Raw genomic sequence first — 10,328 nt, 5'->3', positions numbered from 1 at the left:
CTTAGCTTTGATCCGCAGGGGTATGGTAAATAGTGGAGGTTGAAATAGGAAAACGTCGACGAATCGAGCGCTGGACTACAACTCCCAGCATTCCATGCGAGCCCGTCCGACGGGCTGGATGAAATACCTCAGTAACTTTCAAAGTAAATCGTTCGTCTTTTGCCCCAAACATCAAGGAGATGGGGTCACTCGGGGAGAAAGGGTCACAAACTGGGGACTTGGGGTGAACGGGAGAACTTTTATTTTGACCCCAGTGTTAAGGCGCAGGCAGCCAATGACAGCACCGGGAGAGGAGCTGATCACCATATATGGAGAAGAACTCGCAACCGGTATGGCGTGAGCCCAGGGGGCGACCTGTTATTTCCTTATTAGGAAATGATACACAGTTCTCTCTCTCTCTCTCTCTCTCTCTTCCTCCTCTCTCCTCTCCTCTCCTCCTCCTCTCTCTCTCCCCCTCCCCTCTCTCTCTCCCCCTCCCCTCTCTCTCTCCCCCTCCCCTCTCTCTCTCCCCCTCCCCTCTCTCTCTCCCCCTCCCCTCTCTCTCTCCCCCTCCCCTCTCTCTCTCCCCCTCCCCTCTCTCTCTCCCCCTCCCCTCTCTCTCTCCCCCTCCCCTCTCTCTCTCCCCCTCCCCTCTCTCTCTCCCCCTCCCCTCTCTCTCTCCCCCTCCCCTCTCTCTCTCCCCCTCCCCTCTCTCTCTCCCCTCCCCTCTCTCTCTCCCCTCCCCTCTCTCTCTCCCCCTCCCCTCTCTCTCTCCCCTCCCCTCTCTCTCTCCCCCTCCCCTCTCTCTCTCCCCCTCCCCTCTCTCTCTCCCCCTCCCTCTCTCTCTCTCCCCCTCCTCTCTCTCTCTCCCCTCCTCTCTCTCTCTCCCCCTCCCTCTCTCTCTCTCCCCCTCTCTCTCTCTCCCCTCCTCTCTCTCTCTCCCCCTCCTCTCTCTCTCTCCCCCTCCTCTCTCTCTCTCCCCCTCCTCTCTCTCTCTCCCCCTCCTCTCTCTCTCTCCCCCTCCTCTCTCTCTCTCCCCCTCCTCTCTCTCTCTCCCCCTCCTCTCTCTCTCTCCCCTCCTCTCTCTCTCTCCCCCTCCTCTCTCTCTCTCCCCCTCCTCTCTCTCTCTCCCCCTCCTCTCTCTCTCTCCCCCCCTCCCCTCCTCTCTCTCTCTCCCCCCCTCCCCTCCTCTCTCTCTCTCCCCCTCCCCTCCTCTCTCTCTCTCCCCCTCCCCTCCTCTCTCTCTCCCCCTCCCCTCCTCTCTCTCTCCCCCTCCCCTCCTCTCTCTCTCCCCCTCCCCTCCTCTCTCTCCCCCCCTCCCCTCCTCTCTCTCTCCCCCTCCCCTCCTCTCTCTCTCCCCCTCCCCTCCTCTCTCTCTCCCCCTCCCCTCCTCTCTCTCTCCCCCTCCCCTCCTCTCTCTCTCCCCCTCCCCTCCTCTCTCTCTCCCCCTCCCCTCCTCTCTCTCTCCCCCTCCCTCCTCTCTCTCTCCCCCCTCCCCTCCTCTCTCTCTCCCCCCTCCCCTCCTCTCTCTCTCCCCCCTCCCCTCCTCTCTCTCTCCCCCCTCCCTCCTCTCTCTCTCCCCCCCTCCCCTCCTCTCTCTCTCCCCCCCTCCCCTCCTCTCTCTCTCCCCCCCCCCCTCCTCTCTCTCTCCCCCCTCCCCTCCTCTCTCTCTCCCCCCTCCCCTCCTCTCTCTCTCCCCCCCTCCCCTCCTCTCTCTCTCCCCCCCTCCCCTCCTCTCTCTCTCCCCCCTCCCCTCCTCTCTCTCTCCCCCCCTCCCCTCCTCTCTCTCTCCCCCCCTCCCCTCCTCTCTCTCTCCCCCCCTCCCCTCCTCTCTCTCTCCCCCCCTCCCCTCCTCTCTCTCCCCCCTCCCCTCCTCTCTCTCCCCCCTCCCCTCCTCTCTCTCTCCCCCTCCCCTCCTCTCTCTCCCCCCTCCCCTCCTCTCTCTCTCCCTCCCTCCCCTCTCTCTCTCTCTCTCCCTCCCCTCTCTCTCTCTCCCTCCCCTCCCCTCTCTCTCTCTCCCTCCCCTCCCCTCTCTCTCTCTCCCTCCCCTCCCCTCTCTCTCTCTCCCTCCCCTCCCCTCTCTCTCTCTCCCTCCCCTCCCCTCTCTCTCTCTCCCTCCCCTCCCCTCTCTCTCTCTCCCTCCCTCCCCTCTCTCTCTCTCCCTCCCCTCCCCTCTCTCTCTCTCCCTCCCCTCCCCTCTCTCTCTCTCCCTCCCCTCCCCTCTCTCTCTCTCCCTCCCCTCCCTCTCTCTCTCTCCCTCCCCTCCCCTCTCTCTCTCTCCCTCCCCTCCCCTCTCTCTCTCTCCCTCCCCTCCCCTCTCTCTCTCTCCCTCCCCTCCCCTCTCTCTCTCTCCCTCCCCTCCCCTCTCTCTCTCTCCCTCCCCTCCTCTCTCTCTCTCCCTCCCCTCCTCTCTCTCTCTCTCCCTCCCCTCCTCTCTCTCTCTCTCCCTCCCCTCCTCTCTCTCTCTCTCCCTCCCCTCCTCTCTCTCTCTCTCCCTCCCCTCCTCTCTCTCTCTCTCCCTCCCCTCCTCTCTCTCTCTCTCCCTCCCCTCCTCTCTCTCTCTCTCCCTCCCCTCCTCTCTCTCTCTCTCCCTCCCCTCCTCTCTCTCTCTCTCCCTCCCCTCCTCTCTCTCTCTCTCCCTCCCCTCCTCTCTCTCTCTCTCCCTCCCCTCCTCTCTCTCTCTCTCCCTCCCCTCCTCTCTCTCTCTCTCCCTCCCCTCCTCTCTCTCTCTCTCCCTCCCCTCCTCTCTCTCTCTCTCCCTCCCCTCCTCTCTCTCTCTCTCCCTCCCCTCCTCTCTCTCTCTCTCCCTCCCCTCCTCTCTCTCTCTCTCCCTCCCCTCCTCTCTCTCTCTCTCCCTCCCCTCCTCTCTCTCTCTCTCCCTCCCCTCCTCTCTCTCTCTCTCCCTCCCCTCCTCTCTCTCTCTCTCCCTCCCCTCCTCTCTCTCTCTCTCCCTCCCCTCCTCTCTCTCTCTCTCCCTCCCCTCCTCTCTCTCTCTCTCCCTCCCCTCCTCTCTCTCTCTCTCTCCCTCCCCTCCTCTCTCCCTCCCTCCTCTCTCCCTCCCCTCCTCTCTCCCTCCCCTCCTCTCTCCCTCCCTCCCCTCCTCTCTCTCTCCCCTCCTCTCTCTCTCTCCCCCTCCCCTCTCTCTCTCCCCTCCCCCCTCTCTCTCCCCCTCCCCCCTCTCTCCCCCTCCCCCCCTCTCTCCCCCTCCCCCCCTCTCTCCCCCTCCCCCCCTCTCTCCCCTCCCCCCCTCTCTCCCCCTCCCCCCCTCTCTCCCCCTCCACCCCCTCTCTCCCCCTCCCCCCCTCTCTCCCCCTCCCCCCCTCTCTCCCCCCTCCCCCCCCCTCTCTCCCCCTCCCCCCCCTCCCTGTCCCCCGCCCCCCCCCTCCCTCTCCCCCGCCCCCCGCGCTCCCTGTCCCCCGCCCCCCGCGCTCCCTCTCCCCCGCCCCCCGCGCTCCCTCTCCCCCGCCCCCCCCGCGCTCCCTCTCCCCCGCCCCCCCCGCGCTCCCTCTCCCCCGCCCCCCCCGCGCTCCCTCTCCCCCGCCCCCCCCCGCGCTCCCTCTCCCCCGCCCCCCCGCGCTCCCTCTCCCCCCGCCCCCCCGCGCCTCCCTCTCCCCCGCCCCCCCGCGCTCCTCTCCCCCGCCCCCCCGCGCTCCCTCTCCCCCGCCCCCCCGCGCTCCCTCTCCCCCGCCCCCCCGCGCTCCCTCTCCCCCGCCCCCCCGCGCTCCCCTCTCCCCGCCCCCCCGCGCTCCACTCTCCCCCGCCCCCCCGCGCTCCCTCTCCCCGCCCCCCCGCGCTCCCTCTCCCCCGCCCCCCCGCGCGCTCCCTCTCCCCCGCCCCCCCGCGCTCCCTCTCCCCCGCCCCCCCGCGCTCCCTCTCCCCCGCCCCCCCGCGCTCCCTCTCCCCCGCCCCCCCGGCGCTCCCTCTCCCCCGCCCCCCCGCGCTCCCTCTCCCCCGCCCCCCCGCGCTCCCTCTCCCCCGCCCCCCCGCGCTCCCTCTCCCCCGCCCCCCCGCGCTCCCTCTCCCCCGCCCCCCCCGCGCCTCCCTCATCCCCCGCCCCCCGCGCTCCCTCTCCCCCGCCCCCCCGCGCTCCCTCTCCCCCGCCCCCCCGCGCTCCCTCTCCCCCGCCCCCCCGCGCTCCCTCTCCCCCGCCCCCCCGCGCTCCCTCTCCCCGCCCCCCCGCGCTCCCTCTCCCCCGCCCCCCCGCGCTCCCTCTCCCCCGCCCCCCGCGCTCCTCCTCCCCCGCCCCCCCGCGCTCCCCCTCCCCCGCCCCCCGCGCTCCCCCTACCCCCTCCCCCCCCCTCTCCCCCTCCTCCCCCCCTCTCCCCTCCCCCTTCTCCCCCTCCCCCCTTCTCCCCCTCCCCCCTTCTCCCCCTCCCCTTCTCCCCCTCCCCCCTTCCTCCCCTCCCCCCTTCTCCCCTCCCCCCTTCTCCCCCTCCCCCCTTCTCCCCCTCCCCCCTTCTCCCCCTCCCCCCTTCTCCCCCTCCCCCCTTCTCCCCCTCCCCCTTCTCCCCCTCCCCCCTTCTCCCCCTCCCCCCTTCTCCCCCTCCCCCTTCTCCCCTCCCCCCTTCTCCCCCTCCCCCCTTCTCCCCTCCCCCTCCCCCTCCCCCTCCCCCTCCCCCTCCCCCCTCCCCCTCCCCCTCCCCTCCCCCCTCCCCCTCCCCCCTCCCCCTCCCCCCTCCCCTCCCCCTCCCCCCTCCCCCTCCCCCTCCCCCCTCCCCCTCTCTCTCTCCCCCCCCCCCTCCCCTCCTCTCTCTCTCTCTCTCTCTCTCTCTCTTTATATTTCCCCTCCCCTCCCCTCCCACAACAGAACCCTGCACCCAGCTGCCCCACCAAGCTGTGGCTGTTCTAGGATCCTGGCATCTCCTCTGCAACCCCATGCATTCTCTCTTTCTAATTTCTGCATTTCAGTGTGCACCTGTTGCCCAATTTCCACTCAACCCTGCAAATGTGATTTCGCATGTTCTTGTAACACAGGAGGGAGGCTATTTGGTCCGTCAATGTCCTATCTCTCAGGGTGCACCCATCTGTCCTTTCTCCCCCTATTTAAGATAAGATATCTTTTATTAGTCACATGTACATCGAAACACACAGTGAAATACGTTTTTTTGTGTGGCGTGCTCTGGGGGCAGCCCACAAGTGTCGCCACGCTTCTGGCGCCGACATAGCTTTCCCACAACTTCCTAATCCATACATCTTTGGAATGTGGGAGGAAACCGGAGCACCCGGAGGAAACCCATGCAGACACGGGGAGAACATAAAACTCCTTACAGACAGTGGCCAGATTTGAACCTGGGTCACTGGCGCTGTAAAGCGTTGCGCTAACCGCTAGAATATCCCTTTGCAGCCTATTCTTTCAGCTCTCAAACTCTCTCAGATTGCTCTGCACAAATCAAGAACAAGAAATACAATCAGCAATACCAAGCACTTATTGTAGTTTTTGAACCAGCCTTGAAGTCCTTTGTGATAGCAATGCTTAAGTGGTATTTAAACAGATATATAATCAGGCAGAGAATGGAGGAATGTTGACCATGTGCAGGCAGATGGCATTAGTTTAGATTGGCATCAATGTGGGCTGAAGAGCTTGTTCCTATGCTGTACTGTTCTATGTTCATTCCTGTGGAATGGAATTGTAAAAATATGTAGAGTAAAAATAAACCATTTGAACTCTGTCAGTTGCAACAAGTGAGAGAAATCCACTTCACAGCTCTCATTCCATGGCCTTAAAGTTTCTGGCTCTTCAAGTGTTTCTGAGACTTTTTATTACCTACTACAAACTCTTCAAAGTACTGGATATATCAGTAACACTGTCTCTGCAAGATCCTCTAAATTCATTGGCAGGATACATGAACCAACATCACTCTCCTGACCCAAGTTAATAACCCCAGCATCACCCTAAGTACACATCAGAATCAGGTTTATTATCACTGACCTATGTCATGAAATTTGTTGTTTTGTGGTAGCAGTACAATGCAAGACATAAAAATTACGATAAGTTACAAAATGGTGCAAACGAGGAATAACGAGGTAGTGTTCATGGGTTCATGGACTGTTCAGAAATCTGATGGCAGAGGTGAAGACGCAGTTTCTGTATTGCTGAGTGTAGGTCTTCAGGGTCCTGTGCCTCCTCCCCAATGACAGTAACATGAAGAGGGCATGTCCTAGATAGTGAGGTCCTTAATTATGGATGCTGCCTTCTTGAGGCACCGCCTCTTGAAGGTGTCCTCGATGGTGGGGAGGGTTGTGCCTGTGATGGAGCTGGCTGAGTCTACAATCCTCTGCAGTCTCTTGCCATCCTGTGCATTGGAGCCTCCATGTCAGGCTGTGATGCAACCGGTCAGAATGCCAACTCGTACTCACTAATACCAGACTCCCAAAACAGGCACTCTTCCCCAAATTGTCACGGAAAGAGATCAGCAGTTGGATGTGGGTAGTGGTTCACAGACATACTCAAACCCACGTTGAACAAATCTAACATCCTCAATGACTCCTTGGCCCATGACTGCTCAAAAGTAAAAGACACTAAGAGTCTTGAGTCCTTTCGAGAATCTGAGGATAAATGATGGAAGGAGCACATCTCAAAGTGTCTATCCACCTGTGCCATCTGGCACGTTCTGCTCCATATGTAACAAAGTCTGCACATCACGCATTGGCCTCAATGCCAACTTAAAACCCACAGAACTGGACTAGAAGCAAGTCATCCTCGATGCTGAGGAGATGCAAGAGACTGCAGATGCTGGGATCCGGAGCAAAAAACAAGCTGCTGGAGGAACTCAGCCGCTCAGGAGGTAAAGGGATATTGGACGTTTCGGGTTGAAACCCCATGTCAGGATTGAGAATGTTAAGGGGGGATAGCTCTATGATGCAGCTCTACAAAACTCTGGTTAGGCCCCACCTAGAGTACTGTGTCCAGTTCTGGTCGCCTCATTATAGGAAGGATGTGGAAGTGTTTGGAAAGGGTGCAGAGGAGATTTACCAGGTTGCTGCCTGGTTTAGAGAGTACGCATTATGAGGAGAGACTAAGGGAGCTAGGGCTTTACTCTTTGGAGACATGATAGTGGTGTACAAATTAGTAGGAATAGATAGAGTGGACAGCCAGTGCCTCTTTCCCAGGGCACCACTGCTCAATACAAGAGGGTGTGATTTTAAAGTAATGGGTGATGTCAGAGGAAGGTATTTTACCCAGAGAGTGGTTGGGGCGTGGAATTTGCTGCCTGGGGCAGTGGTGGAGGCAGGTACATTGGTCAAATTCAAGAGATTGCTAGATAAGCATATGGAGGAATTTAAAATGGAGGGATATGTGGGAGGAAGGGGTTAGATAGTCTTGGGTGAGGTTTAAAGGTGGGCACAACATTGTGGCCCGAAGGGCCTGTATTGTGCTGTCCTGTTCTATGATTCTATGATAACGAGGGGAGGGGTGAGGCAGGAGCTGGTGAGCGATAAGGTGGATCCAGGTGAGGAGGGGTTGATGGGTGGTGGAAGAGGGGAGGGATGGAGATAGTACAGAGGCTGGCAGGTGATAGGTGGGAGGCAACAAAAGGGATGCAGATGATGGAATCAGATAAGGAAGGAAGGTGATGAGGGGATCCACATAAGGGAGGGATGCTGGGCAGATGGGGGGAGGGGATAGAAGACAGGACTGAGTGGTTAAGTGTGTGGGTGATAGTGGGGGGGGGGAGGAAATGGGGAGCAGGGTGGAAGTTGGAAAGAAGGTGGTGTGCGAGAGGACCTGGGTGGATCAGGAGGAGAGAGAAAAGGGACGGAGGAAGTGGGGTTACCTGAAACTGCAGAATTCAAAGTTCACACCATTGGGTCGTAAACTACCCAGGCAAAATATGAGGAGCTGTTCCTCTAGTTTGCATCTGGCTCACAGTGAAGGTGGAATGCCCTTTCTGCAGATGTGGTGGAGGCTGGTGGAGAAGGAATTGGACAAATATGTGGTGGAAACAAGGTTGCAGAGAAAGGGCTGGTGGGTGGAAATACAGTTGCTCTGGATGGGATTTGATGCAGTGTTTCTGTACTGTAACCATTCTATGACTGATTGCCTTGGCAGATATATTTAAAATGTCCTTAGCCACGGGTGCAGTGCTGGAGGACTGGAGGGTAGCTCATGTTGTTCTGTTGTTTAATAAAGGCCCTAAAAGTAAACCAGGTAAGCCTGACATCAGTAGTAGGTAAATTATTGGAAGGTCTTCTGAGAGATCGGATATACAAGTATTTGGACAACCAAGGACATTAGGGATAGTTAGCATGGCTTTGTGCGTGGTAGATCATGTTTAATGAATCTTGTAGAGTTTTTCGAGGAGATTACCAAGAAAGTAGATGAAGGAAGGGCTGTGGATGTTGTCTATATGGACTTTAGTAAGGCCTTTGACAAGGTTAGTTCAGAAGGTTCAGACACTAGGTATCCATGGAGAGGTTGTAAACTGGATTCGAAATTGGCTGTGTGGGAGAAGACAGAGAGTGGTAGTGGATGATTGTTTCTCAGACTGGAGGCCTGTGACTAGCGGTGTACCTCAGGGATCTGTGCTGGGACCATTGTTGTTTGTTGTGTATATCAATGATCTAGATGATAATGTGGTAAATTGGATCAGCAAGTTTGCTGATGACACTAAGATTGGAGGCGTTGTCTGGACGCACTGGAAAAATGGGCCAGAAAATGGCAGACAGGGTTGTAAAGAAGGCTTTTGGCATCCTGGCATTCACAAATCAAAGTATTGAGTATAGGAGTTGGGATGTTATGGTGAGGTTGTATAAGACACTGGTGAGGCCAAATTTGGACTATTGTGCGCAGTTCTGGTCACCTAACTATAGGAAGGATATCAGTAAGATTGAAAGAGTGCAGAGGAGATTTACTAGAATGTTGCCGGGTCTTCAGGAGTTGAGTTACAGGGAAAGATTGAACAGGTTAGGACTTTATTCCTTGGAGCGTAGAAGAATGAGGGGAGATTTGATAGAGGTTTACAAAACGATGAGGGTATAGACAGAGTAAAATGTGAATAGGCTCTTTCCACCTAGATTAGGAGAGATAAGTACGAGAGGACATGGCTTTAGGGTGAAAGGGGAAAGGTTTAGGGGGAACTTCTTCACAGAGAGTGGTGGGAGTGTGGAACGAGCTGCCGTCTGACGTGGTAAATGCGGGCTCGCTCTTAAGTTTTAAGAATAAATTGGATAGATACATGGACGGGAGAGGTCTGGAGGGTTATGGACTGGGTGGAGGTCAATGGGACTAGCGGAATAAAGTTTTGGCACAGACTAGAAGGGCCGAATGGCCTGTTTTCTGTGCTGTAGTGTTCTATGGTTCTATGATTCTACAACTAATGAAACATTGTAGAGTAGGAAGTTTGGCAGTCAGTTTAAATTCAGCAAGTTCCCATAAACAGCAGCATATTCGTGATGAGATGAACCCTTTTGGTGACATCGACTGAGGGATAACTGTAGACTTGTACTGAGGAAAATTCTTCACTGCCCTGCCAAACCTGCATGAAGTAGTATTGGGATCATCTTGAGAAGGTAGATGGGGTTTCAGTTTAATGCCTCAGCTGGAAGGCAGTACCAGGAATAAGAATTCTGATGAAACTTCTTTACCCAGAATGTGCAGAGAATGGGGGTTTTCAGAGGGGCTTGGATGGGCACATGAATGAGAGGAAAATGGAGGGATATGGGCATTCTGTAGGTAGGAGGGATTAGCTATGTCAGCACAACATTGTGGAGCGAAGGGCCTGTTCTGTGCTATACTGTTCTATGTTCTAATGTAAAATCTCACTCCAGCAGGAAGTGGTTGAGGCCCTTAACAGAGATACATCTCAGGGGAAGTTGAGTAACACGAAGGAGACAAGAAAGGAAGAATACAGTATGATGATATGATGAGGGGCATGAGGAGCTTATGTGGAGGAGTTGGATCAAATTTCCTGCAGTCTAACTCTCCGTCATTTTGATCTTGCAATATTTTGAATTAAATTCCATTTGTGCATCTGGAGGATGATCACGCAGGACAACACCAAGAGTAAATACTCTAAAGTCCACTTAAGTCAAATCAATTTACTTCCTCCCCTGCCTTTTCTGGGATATCATTATCTTGCCACACCCTAAAGACAGTAAGGTACCGTGGCTGCTGTTAGACGTCAGCATTTGCATTGATACCCAATGTTGCTCTCTGACTTTGAGCACCAAATTGGGGAAGGAAACTCACAGCAAAGGTTCTGACCTCTTTGTGAAATAGGATATGGTATCTGAGTGGTGGTTGTGTAGCAACCAAGAGAAGGCACATTTTCTGGCAAGCATTTGAATTGTATTTGATAAGGCCTTTAATATGTTGGGATTAAAAGGGGAGAAGAAATGCCTGGATTGGC

Source organism: Pristis pectinata, chromosome 38 (assembly GCF_009764475.1).
Source record: "Pristis pectinata isolate sPriPec2 chromosome 38, sPriPec2.1.pri, whole genome shotgun sequence".
In the NCBI taxonomy this organism is placed as follows: domain Eukaryota; kingdom Metazoa; phylum Chordata; class Chondrichthyes; order Rhinopristiformes; family Pristidae; genus Pristis; species Pristis pectinata.
This window is presented reverse-complemented; position numbering follows the sequence as displayed.